The following is a 24,399-nucleotide window of genomic DNA, read 5'->3' on the forward strand; positions in this document are numbered from 1 at the left end:
GGCGGGTTCTAACGATGCAGCTGACTGCCAGCTTCTCTGCAGCTCCTTGGTGAACAGGGGTTAAAACAGGGCAGGCATGGTGGCTCACACCTATAGTCCCTGTGCTTTGGGAGGCCCAGGCAGGAGGACTGCTTGAAGCCAGGAGTTCAAGACCAGCCTGGACAACACAGAGACACCCCATCTCTAGAAACCTTTTTTTAAATTAGCCAGGTGCGGTAGCGTGTACCTGGAGTCCTAGCTATTCAGGAAACTAAGGCAGGAGGGTCTCTTGTGCCTGAGAGTTCAAGATTGCAGTGAGCTATGATCATGTGTTCCTACCACTGGAACTTCAACCTGGGCGGCAGAGGAGACCCTGTCTCTCCTTAAAAAAAAAAAAAAAAAGCCGGGCGCGGTGGCTCAAGCCTGTAGTCCCAGCACTTTGGGAGGCCGAGACGGGCGGATCACGAGGTCAGGAGATCAAGACCATCCTGGCTAACACGGTGAAACCCCGTCTCTACTAAAAAAAATACAAAAAAAAACCTAGCCGGGCGCAGTGGCAGGCGCCTGTAGTCCCAACTGCTCGGGAGGCTGAGGCAGGAGAATGGCGTAAACCCGGGAGGTGGAGCTTGCAGTGAGCTGAGATCCGGCCACTGCACTCCAGCCTGGGCGGTAGAGCGAGACTCCGTCTCAAAAAAAAAAAAAAAAAAAAAAGCCAGGCATGGTGGCTCACACCTATAATCCCAGCACTTTAGGAGGCCAAGGCAGGCAGATCATGAGGTCAAGAGATCAAGACCATCCTGGCCAACATAGTGAAACCACATCTCTCTAAAAACACAAAAACCAGCCGGGTGTGGTGGCACGCACCTGTAGTCCCAGCTACTTGGGAGGCTGAGGCAGAATTGCTTGAACCTGGGAGGTGGAGGTAGAAGTGAGCCGAGATTGTGCCATTGCACTCCAGCCTCCATGACAGAGCAAGATTCTATCTCAAAAAAAAAAAAAACAGTGCTGAAAGGAAAAAAAGCTGTTAACCTATAATTCTATATCAAGCAAAAATATCCTTTGAAACCAGAAATATAAATAAAAACATTTTAAGACAAACAAAAGCTGAGGGAATTTGTCCTCATCATTCCCACATTACAAGAAATCCTGAAGGAAGTGCTTCAAGCTGAAGGAAAATGATCCCGGAGAGAAATCTGGTCTGTAAAAGAAATGAAAAATTTCCCAACTCATTCCACAGGTCCCAGTATTACCCTGATATCAAAACCAAAGACATCAAAAGAAAAGAAAGTCACACACAAATCTTTCTTAAGAAGGCAGATGTAAAAAGCTTCAACAAAACACTAGCAAACCAAATCCAACCATATAGAAGGATTATACACCACACCATGGGGGAGTTAATTCCAAGAATGCAAGGTTGCTTTAACACCTGAAAATCAATTAATTTAACATATCACATGTGGATAAAGGACGAAAACCAAGTGACCAGAAAAACCATTTGACAAAATCTAACACTCTTTCATGACAAAAAAAAACAAAAACAAAAAAACACTCTACAGGCCAGGTGCAGTGACTCACGCCTGTCATCCCAGAACTTTGGGAGGCCGAGGCGGGCGGATCATGAGGTCAGGAGACCATCCTGGCTAACACGGTGGAACCCCGTCTCTACTAATACAAAAAATTAGCCGGGCATGGAGGCGGGCACCTGTAGTCCCAGCTACTCGGGAGGCTGAGGCAGGCGAATGGCGTGAATCCAGGAGGCGGAGCTTGCAGTGAGCCGAGATAGCACCACTGTACTCCAGGTTGGGCAACAGAGCAAGACTCCATTCCCCCGCCCAAAAAAAAAAAAGACCAGCCTGGCCAACAGGACGAAACCGTATCTCTACTAAAATACAAACATTAGCTGGGTGTGGTGGCTGGCGTCTGTAATCTCAGCTACTCAGAGGCTGACGCAGGAAAATCGCTTGAACCCAGGAGGTGGAGGTTGCAGTGAGCGGAGACGGCGCCACTGCACTCAAGCCCGGCAAGAGAGCGAGACTCTGGCTCAAAAACAGTGGGGAGGAGGGGTGAGCGGTGCTTTACACTACTTGGTTTCAAGATACACCATTAAGTTACAATAATCAAGACACTGTGGTGTTGGCACAGGATAGAAAAACAAACCAATGGAACACAAAAAAACAGAAATAAGCCTATAGACACATTTAATTAATTTGTAACAACAGTTCCAATGGAATTAAACAGAGAAGAGAGTCCTTTCAACAAATGATGGTAGAACAATTGCTTATCCATGTATCCCAACCCCACCTCACATCACACACAAAAATGAAAGCAAGATGGATCACACAGAAAAGAGACCAGCAGTTGCTCAGAGAAAGAGGGAAAGGAAACAGTGGAAGGAAAGAATCCTAATGGCCCATGAGGAAATTTGGGGGACAGTGAATACATTTACTATCCTGACTATAGTGATGATTTCACAAATGTATACATATGCCAAAACTTATCAAATTTTATACTTTAAGCATGTATAGTGTATCATCTGTTAATTTTATCTCAATAAAACTGTTAAAAAGAAAAAGATGGATGACAGACCTAAATACAAAAGCTACCGCTGTAAAGCTACAAAAAAACACAGGGCAGCATCTACACAATCTGGTGCGGGCAAAATTTTCTTAAGACACAAAATAATCATAACAGAAAAAATTGGTAAAGTTTTACTTTATCCAAATTTAAAATGCTCTGTTCATCAAAAGATACCATTAAGAAATAAGAAAAAATGGGCCGGGCGCGGTGGCTCACGCCTGTAATCCCAGCACTTTGGAAGGCCGAGACGGGCGGATCACAAAGTCAGGAGATGGAGACCATCCTGGCTAACACGGTGAAACCCCGTCTCTACTAAAAATACAAAAAACGGCCGGGCGCGGTGGCTCAAGCCTGTAATCCCAGCACTTTGGGAGGCCGAGACGGGCGAATCACGAGGTCAGGAGATCGAGACCATCCTGGCTAACACGGTGAAACCCCGTCTCTACTAAAAAATACAAAAAAAAACTAGCCGGGCGAGGTGGCGGGCGCCTGTAGTCCCAGCTACTCGGGAGGCTGAGGCAGGAGAATGGCGTAAACCCGGGAGGCGGAGCTTGCAGTGAGCTGAGATCCGGCCACTGCACTCCAGCCTGGGCGACAGAGCCAGACTCCGTCTCGGGAAAAAAAAAAAAAAATACAAAAAACTAGCCGGGCAAAGTGGCGGGCGCCTGTAGTCCCAGCTACTCGGGAGGCTGAGGCAGGAGAATGGCGTGAACCAGGGAGGTGGAGCTTGCAGTGAGCCGAGATCGCGCCACTGCACTCTAGCCTGGGCGACAGAGCCAGACTCTGTCTCAAAAAAAAAAAAAAAGAAAAAAGAAAACAAAATAAATAGAAGCTGGGTACAGTGGTTCACACCTGTAATCTGAGCGACTCAGGAGGCTAAAGGTGGAGGATCACTTGAGGTCAGGAGTTAAAGACCACCCTGGGCAACACAGAAAGACCCCCCCATCTCTACCAATAATTTTTTTATTTTTTATTTTATTTATTTTTTTTGAGACAGAGTCTCGCTCTGTCGCCCAGGCTGGAGTGCAGTGGCGCGACCTCGGCTCACTGCAAGCTCCGCCTCCCGGGTTCACGCCATTCTCCTGCCTCAGCCTCCCGAGTAGCTGGGACTATAGGCGCCCGCCACCGCGCCCGGCTAATTTTTTGTATTTTTAGTAGAGACGGGGTTTCACCGTGGTCTCGATCTCCTGACCTTGTAATCCGCCTGCCTCGGCCTCCCAAAGTGCTGGGATTACAGGCGTGAGCCACCGAGCCTGGCAATTTTTTTTTTTTTTTTTAATTATCCAGGTGTGGTGGCTTGTGCCTATGGTCCTAGCTACTTGGAAGGCTGAGGTGGGAGGACTGCTTCTGGAGGTCAAAGCTGCAGTGAGCCATGATCACGCCACTGCAATCCAGTCTAGACAACAAAGTGCGACCCTGTCTCAAAAAATTAAAATTTAAAAAATTAGCCAGGGGCCAGATACGGTGGCTCACACCTGTAATCTCAGCACTTTGGGAGGCCAAGGAGGACAAATCACAAGGTCAGGAGTTGAAGACCACCCTGGCCAACATAGTGAAACCCCGTCTCTACTAAAAATACAAAAAAATTAGCAGGGCGTGGTGCCGGGAGCCTGTAATCCCAGCTACTTGGGAGGCTGAGGCAGGAGAATTGCTTGAACCTGGGAGGCGGAGGTCACAGTGGAGATCGTGCCACTGCACTCCAGCCTGGGTGACACTGCGAGACTCTGTCTCAAAAAAAAAAAAAAAAAAATTAGCCAGGGAGGCCGAGGTGGGAAGACTGCTCGATCCTAGGAGTTTGAGGCTGCAGTGAGCTATGATGACATTACTGTACTATTGCACTCCAGCCTGGGTGACAGAGTGACACCTCATAGAGAGAGAGAGAGAGAGAGAGAGAGAGAGAGACAGAAAGGGAGCAAGAGAGGGAAGGAAGGAAGGAAGGAAGGAAGGAAGGAAGGAAGGAAGGAAGGAAGGAAGGAAGGAAGGAAGGAAAGGGAGGGAGGGAGGGAGGGAGGGAAACAGAGAGAAAAAAGAAAAGAAAGGAAAAGAAGAAAGAAAGGCGGGAGGGAGGGAGGGAAAAAAAGAGATGAGAGAGAAAGAAAAAGAAAATAAATAGGCAACTCGTATTACAAAAAAAATTAACCCCGTTCCTCTTCCTCCCCTCACTATGTATGTATATACATACACACATGCACACACCACAAAGGACTCGTAACCAGAATTTATTTTTGTAAACTCCTAAAAATGAATAAAAGGACAATCCAATAAACAGTGGGTAAAAGCGTGGATATTAATACTTCACAAAAAAATACACAAATGGCCCGTAAGCACCTGAAAAGTTGTTCACCATCATAATTCATCAGACAAATGCAAATTAAAACCACAGTAAGATATCACCACTGCCTGAACGGCTAAAATTAAAAAGACTAAGTGCTGTCATAGACAAGAAGAAAAGGAACTCTCGCACATCTGGTAGGAGTGTAAAACGGTACCAGTTTGGAAAACAGGAAGGTTTGTTTTTGTTTTGTTTGAGACGGAGTCTCCCTCTGTTGCCCGAGCTGGAGTGCAGTGGCGCAATCCTGGCTCACTGCAACCTCTGCCTCCCGGGTTAAAGCAGTTCTCCTGCCTCAGCCTCTGGAGTAGCTGGGATTACGGCGCCGGCCACCACAGCCAGCTAATTTTTGTATTTTTAGTAGAGACGGAGTTTCACCATGTTGGTCAGGCTGGTCTCGAACTCCCAACCTTGTGATCCACCCTCCTCAGCCTCCTTTAAAGTGCTGGGATTACAGGTGAGTCACCACAACCAGCCGAAAACTGGCAGTTTCTTAAAAAAGTGAAACATACATCTATATTATAACCCAGCACTTGTATTCCTATTTACTCAAAAGAAATAACATATGTCCACAGAAAAGACTTGTATTAATGTAAGAATTTTCACCAGCCTGGCTAACATGGCAAAACCTCGTCTCTACTAAAAATACCAAAAAATTAGCTGGACATGGTGGTGTGTGCCTGCAGTCTTAGCTACTTGGGGGGCTGAGGTGTGATGACTGCCTGAGCCTGGGAAGGTTAAGACTGCTGTGAACAATGATCACTCCACTGCATTCCAGAGTAGGTGAAAGAGTGACACCCTGTCTCAAAAAAAAAAAAAAAAAAGAAAGACTGTACATTCTGTGCTAAAGAGAGGGACATACACTACAGGTATTAAACACCACTATGTACCCCATAAATATGTACAATTATTATGTGTTATGTGTATATTTTTTTAAAAAGAAAAAATTTTTCAAAAAGGTGTTTTTCTTTTTTTCTTTCTTTTTTTTTTTTTTTTTTTTTTTGAGACGGAGTCTCGCTGTGTCTCCCAGGCTGGAGTGCAGTGGCGTGATCTCGGCTCACTGCAAGCTCCGCCTCCCGGGTTCACGCCATTCTCCCGCCTCAGCCTCCCAAGTAGCTGAGACTACAGGCACCCGCCACCACGCCCGGCTAGTTTTTTGTATTTTTTTTTAGTAGAGACGGGGTTTCACCATGTTAGCCAGGATAGTCTCCATCTCCTGACCTCGTGATCCACCCGCCTCGGCCTCCCAAAGTGCTGGGATTACAGGCTTGAGCCACCGCGCCCGGCCTCTTTTTTTCTTTTTTTTTTCATTTTAAAGAAGAGGGCAGGGCGCGGTGGCTGACGCCTCTACTCGCAGCACTTTGGGAGGCCAAGCAGGGCAGATCACTAGGTCAAGAGATCGAGACCATCCTGGCTAACACAGTGAAACCCCATCTCTACTAAAAATAGAAAAAAATTAGCTGGGTATGGCGGCAGGCGCCTGTAATCCCAGCTACTCGGGAGGCTGAGGCAGGAGAATGGTGTGAACCTGGGAGGCGGAGCTTGCAGTGAGCCAAGATCACGTCACTGCACTCCAGCCTGGGCGACAGAGTGAGACTCCGTCTCAAAAAACGCTGCTTGCTGTATGTGGATATAACATGATTTCCAATATAGAAGGAGTATCTCTAATCCAAAAATCGTGAAACTGAAATCCTGGACCAGGCACAGTGGCTCACGCCTGTAATCCCAGTACTTTGGGAGGCTGAGGTGGAAGGATCGCTTGAGTCCAGGAGTTCAAGATCAGTCTGGGCAACAGAGCAAGGCCCTGTCTCTGCAAAAAATAAAAAATTAGCCAGGCATGGTGGCAGGCACCTGTAGTCTCAGCTACTCAGGAGCCTGGCAGGTCAAGGCTGTGGTGACCCGTGATTGTGCCACTGCACTCAGCCTAGGTGACATGGAATGAGACCATCTCAAAAAAAAACAAAACAAAACAAAGAAAAAAAACAAAGGCTGATCCAGGTGCAGTGGCTTTTACAACTAATTGATCAAAACCAGTTACAGATTTGTATGGTATGTGTATGTGTATGAGAGAGTCTCACTGTCATCCAGGCTGGAGTGCAGTGGCATGATATCGACTGACTGCAACCCCTGCCTCCCAGGCTCAAGCGATTCTCCTACCTCAGCCTCCCGAGTAGCTGGGATCACAGGTGCCTGCCACCATGCCCAGCTAATTTTTGTATTATTAGTACAGACGGGGTTTAACCATGTTGGCCAGCCTGGTCTCAAATTCCTGACCTCAGGTGATCCACCCACCTCAGCCTCTCAAAGTGCTGGGATTACAGGCGTGAGGCACCGTGCCTGGCTACAGATGTTTTTGTTACTTCTCCACTCCCAGACTCCCAGTGTTTCACTTGACTAGGCAAAACAAAAACACAAACAAAAACAAAACCAAAAAAACACTCCAACCCAAAACTTGTTGGGCATCTACATGGTGCTCAAAGGACACCCTCACTGGAGCATTTCAGATTCCGTATTTGGGATGTTCCACTGGTAAATCTGAGAAAATCTGAAATCAGAAACTCCTCTAGTCCCAAGTATTTTATTTTATTTATTATTTATTTATTTTGAGATAAAGTCTCACTCCGTAGCCCAGGCTGGAGTGCAGTGGCGTGATCTTGGCTCACTACAATCTCTGCCTTCTGGGTTCAAGCGATTCCCCTGCCTCAGCCTCCTGAGTAGCCGGAATTACAGCCATGTGCCACCATGCCCCACTAATTTCTGTACTTTCAGTAGAGACAAGGTTTCACCATGTTGGCCACGGTGGTCTCAAACTCCTGACCTCAGGTGATCTGCCCACCTTAGCCTCCCAAAGTGCTGAGATTACAGGCGTGAGCCACCACGCCCAGCCTCCCAGTCAGCTTTTCTAAATAAAATTGTGTTGGAACATAAACAGGAACACACACACAAATGCCTGATACATAATCAGTTATCGTTATGATTCCAAAATTTATTCTCTTTTCTTTATTCTTCCTCTATTCTTCTAGGGAATCTATTAAAATTTTTTTTTTGTTTTTTTTTTGGTTTTTTTTGAGACGGAGTCTCGCTCTGTCGCCCAGGCTGGAGTGCAGTGGCCGGATCTCAGCTCACTGCAAGCTCCGCCTCCCAGGTTTACGCCATTCTCCTGCCTCAGCCTCCCAAGTAGCTGGGACTACAGGCGCCCGCCACCTCGCCCGGCTAGTTTTTTGTATTTTTTTAGTAGAGACGGGGTTTCACCGGATTAGCCAGGATGGTCTCGATCTCCTGTCCTCGTGATCCGCCCGTCTCGGCCTCCCAAAGTGCTGGGATTACAGGCTTCAGCCACCGCACCCGGCGGAATCTATTAAAATTTTTAAAAAATATTTTAAGTTAGCCTTTTCCTTAACAAAAAAAAAAGGGGGTGGAGAGGCTTTTGAATCAAACAACCTGGGGTACAAATCTTGCCTCTATCACATACTTGCTGTTTATCTCCGTTTCCTCATCTATGAAACAAAACAATACAGGTGTACTTTGTCTAACGTGCTTCCCTTCATTGTGCTTCACAGGTTTTTTACAAATTAAATGTCAGTAGCAACCTTGTGTCGAGCAAGTCTACAGGCACCATTTTGCCAACAGCATGTGCTTACTTCGTGTCTCTGTGTTGCATTCTGGTAATTCTCACAATATTTGAAAATTTTTCGTTATTATTTTATCTGTTACGGAGACCTGTGATCAGTGATGTTTGATGTTACTATTGTAATTGTTTTGGGGAACTACAAACCGTGCCCATATAGGACGGCAAACTTAATAAATGTTGCGTTTTTTTTTTTTTCTTTGAGACGGAGTCTTGCTCCGTCGCATAGGCTGTAGTGGCGTGATCTTGGCTCACTGCAAGTTCCGCCTCCGGGGTTCACGCCATTCTCCCATCTCAGCCTCCCGAGTAGCTGGACTACAGGTGCCCGCCACCATGCCTGGTTAATTTTTTTTTGTATTTTTAGTAGAGACGGGGTTTCACCGTGTTAGCCAGGATGGTCTCGATCTCCTGACCTCAGGATCTGCCTGCCTCGGCCTCCCAAAGTGCTGGGATTACAAGCGTGAGCCCCCGCGTCCAGCCAATGCCACGTATGCTCTGACCGGCCATTTCCCTGAGTCTCTCCCTTTCCTCAAGGTTCCCTACTCCCTGAGATACAACAGTAATAAAATTAGGTCAATTAATCCTGTACGAAAGGAGAGTCACGTCTCTCATTTCAATTAAAAGCTAGAAACGCTTAAGCTTAGCGAGGAAGGCATGTCAAAAGCCGACAGGCCAAAAGCTAGCCCTCCTACACCAGTTTGCCAAGTTGTGAAGCCCAAAGAAAGGTTCTTGAAGGAAATTAAAACTGCTACTCCAGTGAACACACAAATAATAATAAAGCAAAACAGCTTTACTGCTGATATGGAGAAGGTTGCTTTCTGTTTGGAGACACGGTCTTACTCTGTTGCCCAGGCTGGAATGCAGTGGCACAATCATAGCTCACTGCAGCTCTGATGTCCCAGACTCAAGCCATCCTCCTGCCTCAGCCTCCCCAGTAGCTGGTGTAGCACCACTACACTCAGCTAAACATTTGATATTTTGTCGAGATGAGGTTTCACTATATTACCCAGGATGGTCTCAAACTCCCGAGCTCAAGCAATCCTCCCCACTCAGCCTCCCAAAGTGCTGGGACTAGAGGTGTGAGCAACCGTGCCTAGCCTGCAGAAAGTTTTTTTTTTTTTTTTGTGGGACAGAGTCTCGCTCTGTCACCAGGCTGGAGCGCAGTGGCACGTTCTCGGCTCACTGCAACTTCTGCCTCCTCCGTTCAAGCAATTCTCGTGCTTCGGCTTCCCAAAGTAGCTGGGACTACAGGCACGTGCCACCATACCCAGCTAATTTTTGTATTTTTAGTAGAGAAGGTGTTTCACCACGTTGGCCAGGATGGTCTCCTCCTGACCTCGTGATCCACCTGCCTCAGTCTCACACGGTGCTGGGATTACAGGTGTCAGACACCACACCCAGGGCCTGCAGAAAGTTTTAATGGTTTAGAGAGAAGACCAAACCAGGCTTCAATAGCCTACAGCAAGGCCCTCACTCTCTTCAATTCTACAAAGGATGACAGAGATGACAAAGCTGCGGAAGAAAAGCTGGAAGCTAGCAGAGATTGGTTCATGAGGCTTAAGAAGCCACTCTATTAGCATAATAAAATGCAAGGTGAAACAGCAAACGGTGGCTGGGCGTGGTGGCTCCCAGGTTGTATTTTTAGTAAAGATGGGGTTTCACTGTGTTAGCCAGGATGGTCTCAATCTCCTGACCTCATGATCCGCCCCTCTCGGCTTGCCAAAGCACTGGGATTACATTACTTTGTAATCTCAGTAATCTCAGCTGAGAATCTCAGCTGTAATCTCAGCTACTAGGGAGGCTGAGGCAGGAGAATCGCTTGAACCTGGGAGGCGTAGGTTGCGGTCAGCCGAGATCACACCACTGCACTCCAGCCTGGGCAACAAGAGCAAAACTCCATCTCAAAACAAACAAACAAACAAACAAACAAACAAAAAAACCCACTGTTAAGACCTACTGCTCAGAAAAAGATTCCCTTCAAAATATTACTGCTGACAATGCACCTAGTCACCCAAGAGCTCTGATAAAGATGTACAAGGAGATTAATGTTGTCATACCTGCTAACATACTCCATACTGCAGCCTGTGGATCAAGGAGTAATTCTGACTCTTAAGTCTTATAATTTAAGAAATACATTTCAGGCCGGGCGCGGTGGCTCAAGCCCGTAATCCCAGCACTTTGGGAGGCCGAGACGGGCGGATCACAAGGTCAGGAGATCGAGACCATCCTGGCTAACACGGTGAAACCCCGTCTCTACTAAAAAAATACAAAAAACTAGCCAGGCGAGGTGGCGTGCGCCTGTAGTCCCAGCTAGTCGGGAGGCTGAGGCAGGAGAATGGCGTAAACCCGGGAGGCGGAGCTTGCAGTGAGCTGAGATCCGGCCACTGCACTCCAGCCTGGGCGGCAGAGCGAGACTCTGTCTCAAAAAAAAAAAAAAAGAAAGAAAGAAATACATTTCAGGTCGGGTACAGTGGTTCACGCCTGTAATCCTAGCAACTTTGGGAGGCCAAGGCAGGTGGATCACCTGAAGTCAGGAGTTTGAGACCAGACTGGCCAACATGGTGAAACCCCGTCTCTATTGAAAATGCAAAAATTAGCCGGGCATGGTGGTGGGCACCTGTAATCCCAGCTACTCAGGAGGCTGAGGCAGGAGAATCGCTTGAACCTGGGAGGCAGAGGTTGCAGTGAGCCAAGATCACACCAGTGCACTCCAGCCCAGGAAACAAGAGGAAAACTCTGTCTCAAAAAAAAAAAAAAATAGTAACAGAACTAGAAGTAGAGCCTGAAGATGTGACTGAATTGCTGCAATCTCAGGATAAAAGACATGAGGAGTTGCTTCTAATGAATGAGCAAAGAAAACGGTTTCTTTTTTTTTTTTTTTTGAGATGGAGTCACCCAGTGGCACGATCTTGGCTCACTGCAACCTCCACCTCCTGGGTTCAAGCAATTCTCCTGCCTCAGCCTCCCGAATAGCTGGGATTACAGATATGCACCACCACGCCCGGCTAATTTTTGTGTTTTTAGTAGAGATGGAGTTTCACCACGTTGTTCAGGCTGGTCTCCAACTCCTGACCTCAGGTGATCCACCCACCTTGGCCTCCCAAAGTGCTTACAGGGGTGGGCCACTGCGCCCAGCTGCTTTTTTTCTTTCTTTCTTTCTTTCTTGAGATGCAGTTTCGCTCGTGTTGCCCAGGCTGGAATGCAACAGCGTGATCTCGGCTCACTGCAACCTACACCTCCCAGGTTCAAGCAATTCTCCTGCCTTAGCCTCCCGAATAGCTGAGATTACAGGCACCTGCCACCACGCCTGGCTAATTTTTTGTATTTTTAGTGAAGACGGGATTTCAACATGTTGGCCAGGCTGGTCTCGAACTTCTGACCTCAGGTGATCCACCTGCCTCAGCCTCCCAAAGTGCTGGGATTATAGACGTGAGCCACTATGCCTGGCCACATTCTGCTTTTGTGGGTGTGCTTTTATTTATTTTTGGCATAGATGGGGCCTCATTATGTTGCTCAGGCTGGCCTAGAATTCCTGGCCTCAAGTGTTCCTCCCACCTCAGCCTCCCGAAGTGCTGGGATTACAGGCACCAGTCACCACGCCCAGGCTGTGTTTTATTGTTTTTTTTTTTTGAGACAGGGTCTCACACTGTCGCCCAGGCTGGAGTGCAGTGGAGTGATCACAGCTCACTGCAGCCTTGACCTCCCCAGGCTCAGGTGATCCTCCCACCTTGGCGTCCGAGTAGCTGGGACTATAGGTGCACACCACCAGGCCCAGCTATTTTTTTTTTTTTGAGAGGAAGTCTCACTCTTGTCGCCCAGGCTGGAGTGCAAAGGCGCAATCTTGGCTCACTGCAATCTCCACCTCCCGGGTTCAAGCGATTCTCCTGCCTCAACCTCCTGAGTAGCTGGGATTACAGGCGCCCGCCACCTACTGTATTTTCAGTAAAGACGGAGTTTCACTATGTTGGCCAGGCTGGTCTAGAACTCCTGACCTCAGGTGATCCACCTGCCTCGGCCTCCCAAAGTGCTGGGATTACAGGCGTGAGCCACCATACGAGGCCCTGTTTTTTGTTTTTGTAGAGATAGGATTTTGTCATGTTGCCCAGACTGCTCTGGCCTTAAGTGATGCTCCCACTTCAGCCTCCCAAAGTGCTGGGATTACAGGCGTGGACCACTGCACCCAGCCCATGTGCTTTTTAACAAATACCCATTCCCAAGGCTTTAAACCTTATCCCCATGATGACGTTGTACACCTACAGCTTGACCTCTCCTCTGGGTTCCAGATCCCTTTCTCCCTAGTGACCCTTGGACTTCTCAGACGTCCACTACTTTCAGCCAAGAGAAAGCCTTGCTTTCTACTTCCAAACTGTAATAACACCCCCAGCCCTGACTAATTCAGCTTCCCTATTTCAATAAACAGTGCTACTATCCACCCATTTGTTCCATCAAAAAGCCTAGAAGGGTTGACGGGGCTGGGAGGAAAAAAGAAGCCCAGAAATTACCCTGAGTCCACTCGTTCTCTCACACCTCTCTTCTCATCTATCAACAAGTCCCAACATCTCTACCTCCAAAATATCTCCCTAAATCCACCACCAAGGTCTAAACCATTACAATCACTACACCCACCTCCCAACATTTCATCTCACCCCCGCCTCCTGTTCACGTGCCAGTGTCCATATGATCATGGCACTCTCCAACTCAACCTCCAGGCCAGGTTTCTCCTACAACTCAGACTCAAGGTTCAACCCCCTACTAACAGCTGCAAGGAACCGCTTAATGAGAAGACCAACTTTCTAGCCCAGGCTCCTGCCTCTCTCTCCCCTTACCGTAAGCACATCAGTCTTATCTAGGTTCCTGGGGGATATCACACCCGAAATTTCCCACCTCAGGGCCTTTGCATGTGCTGTCCTCTCAGCCTGGGAGACTCTGTCCCCCAACTTGTCTCAAAAGCTAGCTGCCTCTCACATTCCAGAGATTAACTGAAATGAGCTAGAAAAGTCAAAGGGGTGAGATACATACACTGATTGTGTACCCACAACATTTCAAAGTAAAAAATAAAAACAACGGGAAGATAAACCAGAAAGGAAGGGACATCAAAAAGAGGTGAACAGCCGATAGTGTCAGCAATTGCCGGGGCACGGAGAAGCCAACAGCGTGGCAGAGAGGCCACGAGGAAAGGGTGGATGAAAGAACAAGACACAGGAGAAGGGTCTAGAACAAAATCAGTGACAAAGGGGGGGGCTGCAGTGAGAGGCAGGGACTAAATAAATGGAAGTGACAGACTTGGGGGAGCCGGTGCTGACAGATCAGGGAATAAGCAGCAAATTGGGAGGCGTCAGTAACAAGAGAGTGGACGAAGCAGATAGGGAAGCTGCGAGTACGCAGAGTGGCAGGTGGGAGGACAGTAAGGTGCATGGGGAAGGTGACAGGTGTGAGGGAAGAGATGATGGGGATGGAAGGAATAGGACAGTGCAGGGTAAGGTGAGGTCGCAGATGACTGGTGATATCTGACACAGTGACGGGGAACGTGGCAGGAAAAGAGGAGTGGTGTTGGAAAGAGGGGGAAATGACGGAAAGGGGAGTCAGTGATTGGACGAGAGGGGTGATGACAGCGGGCACTGAAAGTTCTCCCACTGACAGGCGGGAGAGAAGCAGTGGGGAGACACTGACAGGCGGGGTCCCTAACAGCAGGGCAGGGTACTAATGGGTCCCTGATAGACAAGGGAGAAAAGAGGAAGCATGAAAGAGGGGACAGGCGCTGACAATAGGGGAGAACTCATGGGGAACATCTGACAGGCACTAACACAGGCTGACAGCAAAGAGGGGAAAGGCCACAACAGGCAGGACGGGGGACACACTTATGAGGGAAACTTACTGACAATGGGGCTCACCGACAGAGGCACCGGCACTGATGGGGGGCACTGACAGAGAAGATCAATGACAGGTGGGGGCACCGCTGACAGAAGGGGTCACAGAGCGCTGGGACTGACAAGGAAGGGCACTGGCAGGGGAGGGATTATGCAGTCAGTGACTGATTGGGTACGGGTGGGGGTGCAGACACTGATGGGGGGGATGTGACAGAAAGAAAATAACTGACTGGCGGGGGCACTGGCTGATGGGGGACAGGGATGCGGGACTCTGACTGGGGAACACTGATGGGTGGCAGACTGGACTGACGGTGGGGGAGCACTGACCAACAGTGGAGGCACTGACCAGTGTGGAGGCACTGACCGAAGGGAGGGGCATGACTTGCAAGGGGCACTGACGGTGGGGGGCACTGATGGGTGGGGTGGGGACTGATGGGTGAGGTGCAATGACTGGCTAGCAGGGAACACTGACTGGTGTAAGGTGGGGGAACAGAAGGAGAGCACTGACTGGGGGGGGCACTGACTGACTGGGAGGGAACCGACTGCGGGGGGAACTGACTGGGAGGGAACTGACCAGAGGGGGCCTTGACTTGCAGGGAACTGACTGGAGAGAGAACTGACTTGGGGGGCCTTGACTTCGGGGAACTGACTGGAGTGGGCATTGATTTGGGGGGCACTGACTGGAGGGGGCACTGATGGGAAGAACTGACTGAGGGGGACACTGACTGGGGGGGCACTGACTGACATGGGGGACACTGACTTAAGGGGGCACTGACTGGGGGGAACCAACTGACTTGGGGGAAACTGATTGGAGGGGGCACTGACTTGGGGGAACTTACTTGGGGGGAACTGACTGGGGGTCACTGACTGGAGGGGGCACTGACGGACTTAGGGGGACACTGACTGGGGGGCACCGACTGACTGGGGGGGACTAGAGAAGGCAGTGACTGGAGGGGCACTGACTGACTTGAGGGGCACTGACCGGGGGAACTGACTGGAGGGGGCAGTGACTGGGGGGAAATGACTGGAGGGGGCAGTGACTGGGGGGAAATGACTGGAGGGGGCATTGACTGGGGGTCACTGACTGGAGGGGGCACTGACGGACTTAGGGGGACACTGACTGGGGGACACCGACTGACTGGGGGGAACTGACTAGAGGAGGCAGTGACTGGAGGGGCACTGACTGACTTGAGGGGCACTGACCGGGGGAACTGACTGGAGGGGGCACTGACTGGGGGGAACTGACTGGAGGGGGCAGTGACTGGGGGGAACTGACTGGAGGGGCACTGACTGACGGGGGGGGAACTGACTGGAGGGAGCAATGACTGGAGGGGCACCGACTGGGGGGAACTGACTGGAGGGGGCAGTGACTGGGGGGAAATGATTGGAGGGGGCACTGACTGGGGGGAACTGACTGGAGGGGCACTGACTGACTGGGGGGGAACTGACTGGAGGGAGCAATGACTGGAGGGGCACTGACTGGAGGGGCACTGACTGGGGGGAACTGACTGGAGGGGGCATTGACTGGGGGGAAATGATTGGAGGGGGAATTGACTGGGGGGAAATGATTGGAGGGGCACTGACTGGGGGGAACTGACTGGAGGGGGCATTGACTGGGGGGAAATGATTGGAGGGGGCATTGACTGGGGGGAAATGATTGGAGGGGCATTGACTGGGGGGAACTGACTGGAGGGGCGCTGACTGACTGGGGGGGGAACTGACTGGAGGGAGCAATGACTGGAGGGGCACTGACTGACTGGAGGGGCAGTGACTGGGGGGAAATGACTGGAGGGGGCAGTGACTGGGAGGAACTGACTGGAGGGGCACTGACTGACGGGGGGGGGAACTGACTGGAGGGAGCAATGACTGGAGGGGCACCGACTGGGGGGAACTGACTGGAGGGGGCAGTGACTGGGGGGAAATGATTGGAGGGGGCACTGACTGGGGGGAACTGACTGGAGGGGCACTGACTGACTGGGGGGGAACTGACTGGAGGGAGCAATGACTGGAGGGGCACTGACTGACTGGAGGGGCACTGACTGGAGGGGGCATTGACTGGGGGGAAATGATTGGAGGGGGAATTGACTGGGGGGAAATGATTGGAGGGGCACTGACTGGGGGGAACTGACTGGAGGGGGCATTGACTGGGGGGAAATGATTGGAGGGGGCATTGACTGGGGGGAAATGATTGGAGGGGCATTGACTGGGGGGAACTGACTGGAGGGGCGCTGACTGACTGGGGGGGGAACTGACTGGAGGGAGCAATGACTAGAGGGGCACTGACTGACTGGAGGGGCAGTGACTGGGGGACAGTGACTGGAGGGGGCAGTGACTGGGAGGAACTGACTGGAGGGAGCAATGACTGGAGGGGCACTGACTGACTGGAGGGGGCAGTGACTTGGGGGAAATGACTGGAGGGGGCAGTGACTGGGGAGAAGTGACTGGAGGGAGCAATGACTGGAGGGGCACTGACTGACTGGGGGGGGAACTGACTGGAGGGAGCAATGACTGGAGGGGCACTGACTGACTGGAGGGGGCAGTGACTTGGGGGAAATGACTGGAGGGGGCAGTGACTGGGGAGAAGTGACTGGAGGGAGCAATGACTGGAGGGGCACTGACTGACTGGGGGGGGAACTGACTGGAGGGAGCAATGACTGGAGGGGCACTGACTGACTGGAGGGGGCAGTGACTTGGGGGAAATGACTGGAGGAGGCAGTGACTGGGGAGAAGTGACTGGAGGGAGCAATGACTGGAGGGGCACTGACTGACTGGGGGGGGAACTGACTGGAGGGAGCAATGACTGGAGGGGCACTGACTGACTGGGGGGGGAACTGACTGGAGGGAGCAATGACTGGAGGGGGCAGTGACTGGGGGGAAATGACTGGAGGGGGCAGTGACTGGGGAGAAGTGACTGGAGGGAGCAATGACTGGAGGGGCACTGACTGACTGGGGGGGAACTGACTGGAGGGAGCAATGACTGGAGGGGCACTGACTGACTGGGGGGGGAACTGACTGGAGGGAGCAATGACTGGAGGGGCACTGACTGACTGGGGGGGAACTGACTGGAGGGAGCAATGACTGGAGGGGCACTGACTGACTGGAGGGGGCAGTGACTGGGGGGAAATGACTGGAGGGGGCAGTGACTGGGGAGAACTGACTGGAGGGGGCAGTGAGTGGGGAGAACTGACTGGAGGGAGCAATGACTGGAGGGGGCACTGACTGGGGGGAACTGACTGGAGGGGGCACTGACTGGGGGGAACTGACTGGAGGGGGCACTGACTGGGGGGAAATGACTGGAGGGGGCACTGACTGGGGGGAAATGACTGGAGGGGGCACTGACTGGGGGGAAATGACTGGAGGGGGCACTGACTGGGGGGAAATGACTGGAGGGGGCACTGACTGGGGGGAAATGACTGGAGGGGCACTGACTGGGGGGAAATGACTGGAGGGGGCACTGACTGGGGGGAAATGACTGACTTGGGGGGGAACTGACAGGGGGGCACCGACTGACTGGGGGGAACTGACTGGAGGGGGAACTGACTGACGCGGGGGAAGTGACTTGGGAGGCAATGGCTGACTGGGGGCCGGGTCCGAGTGGCGGGCGGCCGCACTCACCTGCCCTGCGGGCCGGGCGTCGCGGCAGCTCCTCGGAGGCCCGTGTGGAGGCCCGAGCGGAGGCCAGGGCGCTGGTGGAGGCAAAGCCCGGGCGGCCTCGGGCGGGCCGCACACACATGGGCCCGGCCCGGGGCGCAGCGCCTGCGGACACCGGCACGGCCGGCCGGCGGCTCGAGACCGACTCGGGGCCGCGGGCGGCACTCGGATCGCTCCAAAATGGCGGCGGCGGCACACGGGCGCGCGCTCCGGGGGCGGGGTCTCCGCGTGGGGCGCGCACGCTCGCGGCCGGGGGCGGGGCCGCGCGGGTGGGCGGGACCGGGACCTGGGCCAGCTCTTCGGGCCCCCTGGAGCCGGAGCACTACTCTGTGCAGCCCGCGTGGGAGCACTAGGCTCCCGGCCTCGGAGGGGTGTCCACTGTCTTGAAGTGGGTGGGGTAAGAGTCCGTCTTTCCTCTTTTACGTTCCCCTTTTAGGTATGGCTAAAGTTTTGTGCAAGCATAGTTAATTTTGTTGTAGCCACAAAACAATCCTCTAGAGGCCCGACGCAGTTTGAGAGCCACACACCTGGGGCAGGGGTTTCCCCGTGGCCCAGGAAAGGGCCTGTTCTCCCGGGCCTCCCTCCTGCCACAGGCCCCTCCCAGAGGCCGCGGGGCATGGACGCCCAGAGCAGCAGGAGCAGGCTCGGTCCCCGGCTCCAGGCCTGGCCCCTCCCCGTCTCGCGTCCTGCCTGGATCCGGAACGCCTGAGCCGCCTCCAGACACTGTTTTCTCCAGGTGCCCTACGACTTCTTGCTCGGCGTTTTGGAAATTAAGTATGTGCCTATTTAACAGGTGCTGGAATTGTTTAATTCCATCAAACTAATCTCAAAAAATGATCACTATTATTTCAGATGTCAGAGCGAGCTGTGGGTAAATGTTGGGAAAACATGGCTCACTTCAGGGATCTCTAAACGTTGTTTCCAGTTGTCAGTGTATTGCCCAGTATTCACCGATGCTCTCAGGGAAAGCGGATCTGGGCGGCTCAAATATTCGGTATTTCTCCTTTGCCAGCTGGCGCTGCTAGGCTTTGTCGGTAGGGGGCGCCAGAGAGACGTTGCAGGAGAAAAGGGCTTGGCCTTGCGGCTGGTGGTCCCGGGCTTCCCCGACGCCTGTCCCCTCCCCTGGTCAGAAGCACTCTCCTCGGCGGTTTTATAGCAGATGTCTCCAGCGAGCCTTTCCCCAGCAAAGCTTTTCCCCTAGCATCCTAAGGGTCAGATTTCTGGCAGATTTCCGTTGAGAGAACTTCCAGGAAGTGGGGGTAAAGAAGCCTCAGCCTCACAACCTAGAGGAGAGACGTCCTGCGTTCAGTAGGCTGTGCCCTTCTCATGCCCTCGCCATGGTCTCCTTTGCAGGAGCGGGAGACGCTGCTGAGTTGAGCTGCGGAATGGGGACTGGGGCCAGGGGTACCAGATGCGGGAGATGCTCCAACCTCCCTTTTGCTGCCCTAAGCACGTTCAACTCTCTGCCTGATCTTGATACCCCTCCTGTGCTCAGCCAGTGCACCTGGGGTCAGCAAGAGCCCCTCTCCTCCTCTCTCACCCACACTGGATTCATCAGCAAATGTGTTCCCTCCACGGCAACATGTGGTAGCTCCACTACCAACATTCTGGTTTGAAACCAGTTTCTTTCTCCTGACTCCCAATAGTCTCCTACGGGGCCCCTGCTTCCATCCTGGAGTACTTGCTGTAGGTCAGCTTGCTGTAATCAGCAAAGCACCCAGAGGGGTCCAGTTAAAATAGATCCGATTCGCTGGGCACGGTGGCTCACGCCTGTAATCCCAGCACTTTGGGAGGCCAAGACGGGCGGATCACAAGGTCAAGAGATCGAGACCATCCTGACTAACACGGTGAAACCCCGTCTCTTACTAAAAATACAAAAATATTAGCCAGACGTGGTGGCGGGCACCTGTAGCCCCAGCTACTCGGGAGGCTGAGGCAGGAGAATGGCGTGAACCCGGGAGGCGGAGCTTGCAGTGAGCCAAGATCGCGCCACTGCACTCCAGCCTGGGCGACAGAGCGAGACTCTGTCTCTAAATAAATATATGAAATGAAATGAAATAGGTCAGATCACATCTTCCCTACCCCCAGGAGCTCTTGCCTCACAGGCTGAACGACAAAGTCCCTGCTGTTGCCCACAGCGCCCTACATGACCTGAGCTCACCTCTCCTACTCCCCTTGCTCATGGCTCCCATCGCGACTGCCTGCCACAGATGGTTGGCTGGTGATGTCCCTGCATCCCCGCAGGGACATCCTCGGTCATTGCTGTGCTTGGGACTGTCCTCCGGGATCTTGACTGCACTGTGCCCTTCCCTGTGGGGGTTTCCCTGGTCACTGTGTTTCAACTCACAATCATACACACACACACCACACACCACGTACCACACACACTACATACCACACACACCACATACCACACACACCCCACACACCCTCCACACACACCCCACATACCACACACACCCCACATACCACACACACACCACATACCACACACACCCTCCACACACACCCCACATACCACACACACACCATATACCACATACCACACACACTATATACCACACACACCCTCCACACACACCCCACATACCACACACCCAAATACCACACACACATACCACATACCACACACATTACATACCACATACATTACATACCACACACACCACACACCCTACACACACACCACACACCCTACACACCCTACACACACACACCACATACCACACACACCACACACCACACACACACCACATACCACACACACTATATACCACACACACGCACCACATACCACACACATTACATACCACACACACCACACACACACCACACACCCTACACACACCACACACACACCACACACCCTACACACACACACCACATACCTGTAACACACATACCACATACCACACACACTACATACCCCACACACACCACACACCCTATACACACACGCCATACACCCTACACGCACACCACATACCACACAACCACATACCACACACACCACACACAACACATACCACACACATTACATACTACACGCACCACACACCACACCACACACACCACACACCACATACCACACACACGACATACCACAGACACACCACACACGCTACACACACCACACACCATACACACACACCACATACCACACACACCACATACCACACACACACCACACACACACACCACACACTGTACACACACACACCACATACCACACATACCACACACACACCACATACCACACACACCACATACCACACACACACACCACACACTGTACACACACACACCACATACCACACATACCACACACACACCACACACCACATACCACACACACGACATACCACAGACACACCACACACGCTACACACACCACACACCATACACACACACCACATACCACACACACCACATACCACACACACACCACACACTGTACACACACACACCACATACCACACATACCACACACACACCACACACCACATACCACACACACTACCCACACACACCACACACCATACACACACCACATACCACACACTACATACCACACTTACTACATACACATACACTACATACCACACACACCACACACACCACACACCCTACACACACACCACATACCACACACACACCACATACATCACACACCACTTACCACACACACTACATACCACACACCACACACACACACCACATACACACACCACTTACCACACACACTACATACCACACACCACGTGTACCACATACCACACACACGACATACCACAGACACACCACACACACACCACATACCACACTCACACACCACACACACTACACACACACCACACACCATACACACACACCACACACCATACACACACACACCACATACCACACACACCACATACCACACACACTACATAGCACACACACTACATACCACACACACTACATACCACACACACCACACACATACCACACACCCTACACACACACACACACCACATACCACACACACACACCACACACACCACTTACCACACACACTACATACCACACACACTACATACCACACACACACCACACACCCTACACACACACACCACATACCACACACACACACACACCACATACACACACCACACACCACTTGCCACACACAGTACATACCACACACCATGCACACCACATACCACACACACTACATACCACACACACACCACACACCAAACACACCATACACCACACATACCACATACCACACACTACACACACTACACACCATACATATACCACAAACACCACACACACCACACACACTACATACCACACACTGCACACCATACACACCACATACCACACACCACACACCACACACACTGCACACATACCACAGACACACCACACACACAGACACACCACACACATCGCACACACATGCCACACACAGACACACACACACTACACACATGCAAGTGCACGCACACACACACCACACACCACACACACCACACACACACACCACACACACACACCAACACACCACACACCCCACAGACACTATACCCACACAGCACACACACCCCACACAGCGCACACACACCACACACATACACCACATACACACCACACACATATACCACACGCACATGCATGTACACACACACCCCACATACCACACACTATACACCACACATACACCACACACACAGCACACACACAGACACATACACCAACACACCACACACATACCCCCACACACACACTATACCCACACAGCACACACACCACACACACATTCCACACACACACCACACATCGCACACACACCACACAAGTGCACATGCATGCGCACACACACACTTCATCACCACCTTCCCCGCTTGGTTTTTCCTCCTTCAAAATTGTATCACTAGTCACAGTTCAATAAAGGGACAGAAGCCGGGCGCGGTGGCTCAAGCCTGTAATCCTAGCACTTTGGGAGGCCGAGACGGGCGGATCACGAGGCCAGGAGATCGAGACCATCCTGGCTAACACAGTGAAACTCCGTCTCTACTAAAAAATACAAAAAAATAGCCGGGCGAGGTGGCGGGCGCCTGTAGTCCCAGCTACTCAGGAGGCTGAGGCAGGAGAATGGCGCAAACCCGGGAGGCGGAGCTTGCAGTGAGCTGAGATCCGGCCACTGCACTTCAGCCTGGGCGACAGAGCGAGACTCCGTCTCAAAAAAAAAAAAATAAAAAAAATAAAAAAAATAAAGGGACAGAAACCACACAATGGTTTCAACAGGGAAAGTCTGATATAAAATATTATCAACGGCCGGGCGCGGTGGCTCACGCCTGTAATCCCAGCACTCTGAGAGGCCAAGGTGGGCGGATCACGAGGTCAGGAGATCGAGACCATTCTGGCTAACACGGTGAAACCCCGTCTCTACTAAAAATACAAAAAATTAGCCGGGCATGGTAGCAGGCGCCTGTAGTCCCAGCTACTCAGGAGGCTGAGGCAGGAGAATAGTGTGAACCCAGGAGGCGGAGCTTACAGTGAGCCGAGATCACGTCACTGCACTCCAGCCCGGGTGACAGAGTGAGACTCCATCTCAAAAAAAAAAAAAAAAAAAATACACATATATATATAATATATTATCAACAAAAGGGGATTAATTATAAAGTAATAAAGTTAAGTTTGTGTTCAAGAAAGGACAGTCTAGCTTGGGCAACACAGCGAGAGCCTGTCTCTACAAAAATTTTTAAAATTAGCTAGGCATGGTGGTGCACAGCTGTAGTCCCAGCTACTCTGGAGGCTGAGGTGGGAGGATTGCTTGAGCCCTGGAGGTTGGGGCTGCAATGAGCTGTGACCATGCCACTGTACTCCAATGTGGGTGACAGAGCAAGATCCTGTCTCTAAATTAATCAATTAAAATAAAGAAGGAACAGGCCAGGTATGGTGGCTCACACCTATAATCCCAGCACTTTGTGAGGCTGACACAGGAGGATCACTTGAGGCCAGGAGTTTGAGACCAGCCTGGACAACACGGTGAGACCCAGTCTCTAAAAAAAAAAAAAAATTCTCTACTAAAAATACAAAAATTAGCTGGGCATGGTGGCACACGCCTGTAGTCCCAGCTACTTGGGAGACTGAGGCAGGAGAATTGCTTGAACCCAGGAGGTGGAGGTTGCAGTGAGCCGAGATCACACCACTGCATTCCAGCCTGGGCAACAGAGCAAGACTCCATCTCAAATAAATAAATAAATAAATAGGCCGAGCGCAGTGGCTCATGCCTGTAATCCCAGCACTTTGGGAAGCCGAGGCGGGCGGATCACGAAGTCAGGAGATCAAGACCATCCTGCTAACTCGGTGAAACC

The 24,399-nt window shown here is 51.5% G+C and overlaps 1 protein-coding gene across 50 annotated transcripts in view; it reads right to left on the reverse strand.

The window, feature by feature from the left end:
- PPP6R2 (protein phosphatase 6 regulatory subunit 2) overlaps positions 1–18,219 on the reverse strand; it is a 99,832-nt gene extending 81,613 nt beyond the window's left edge. For all 50 annotated transcript variants that reach the window (XM_074003396.1, XM_074003393.1, XM_074003388.1 and 47 more), the window contains exon 1: positions 17,996–18,219. The gene's annotated coding sequence lies outside the window, so the exon portion shown is untranslated. The remainder of the gene's footprint in view (positions 1–17,995) is intronic.
- Between the last annotated feature and the right edge of the window lie 6,180 nt (positions 18,220–24,399).

This window comes from Macaca fascicularis, chromosome 10, assembly GCF_037993035.2.
Source record: "Macaca fascicularis isolate 582-1 chromosome 10, T2T-MFA8v1.1".
Taxonomy (NCBI): Eukaryota; Metazoa; Chordata; class Mammalia; order Primates; family Cercopithecidae; genus Macaca; species Macaca fascicularis.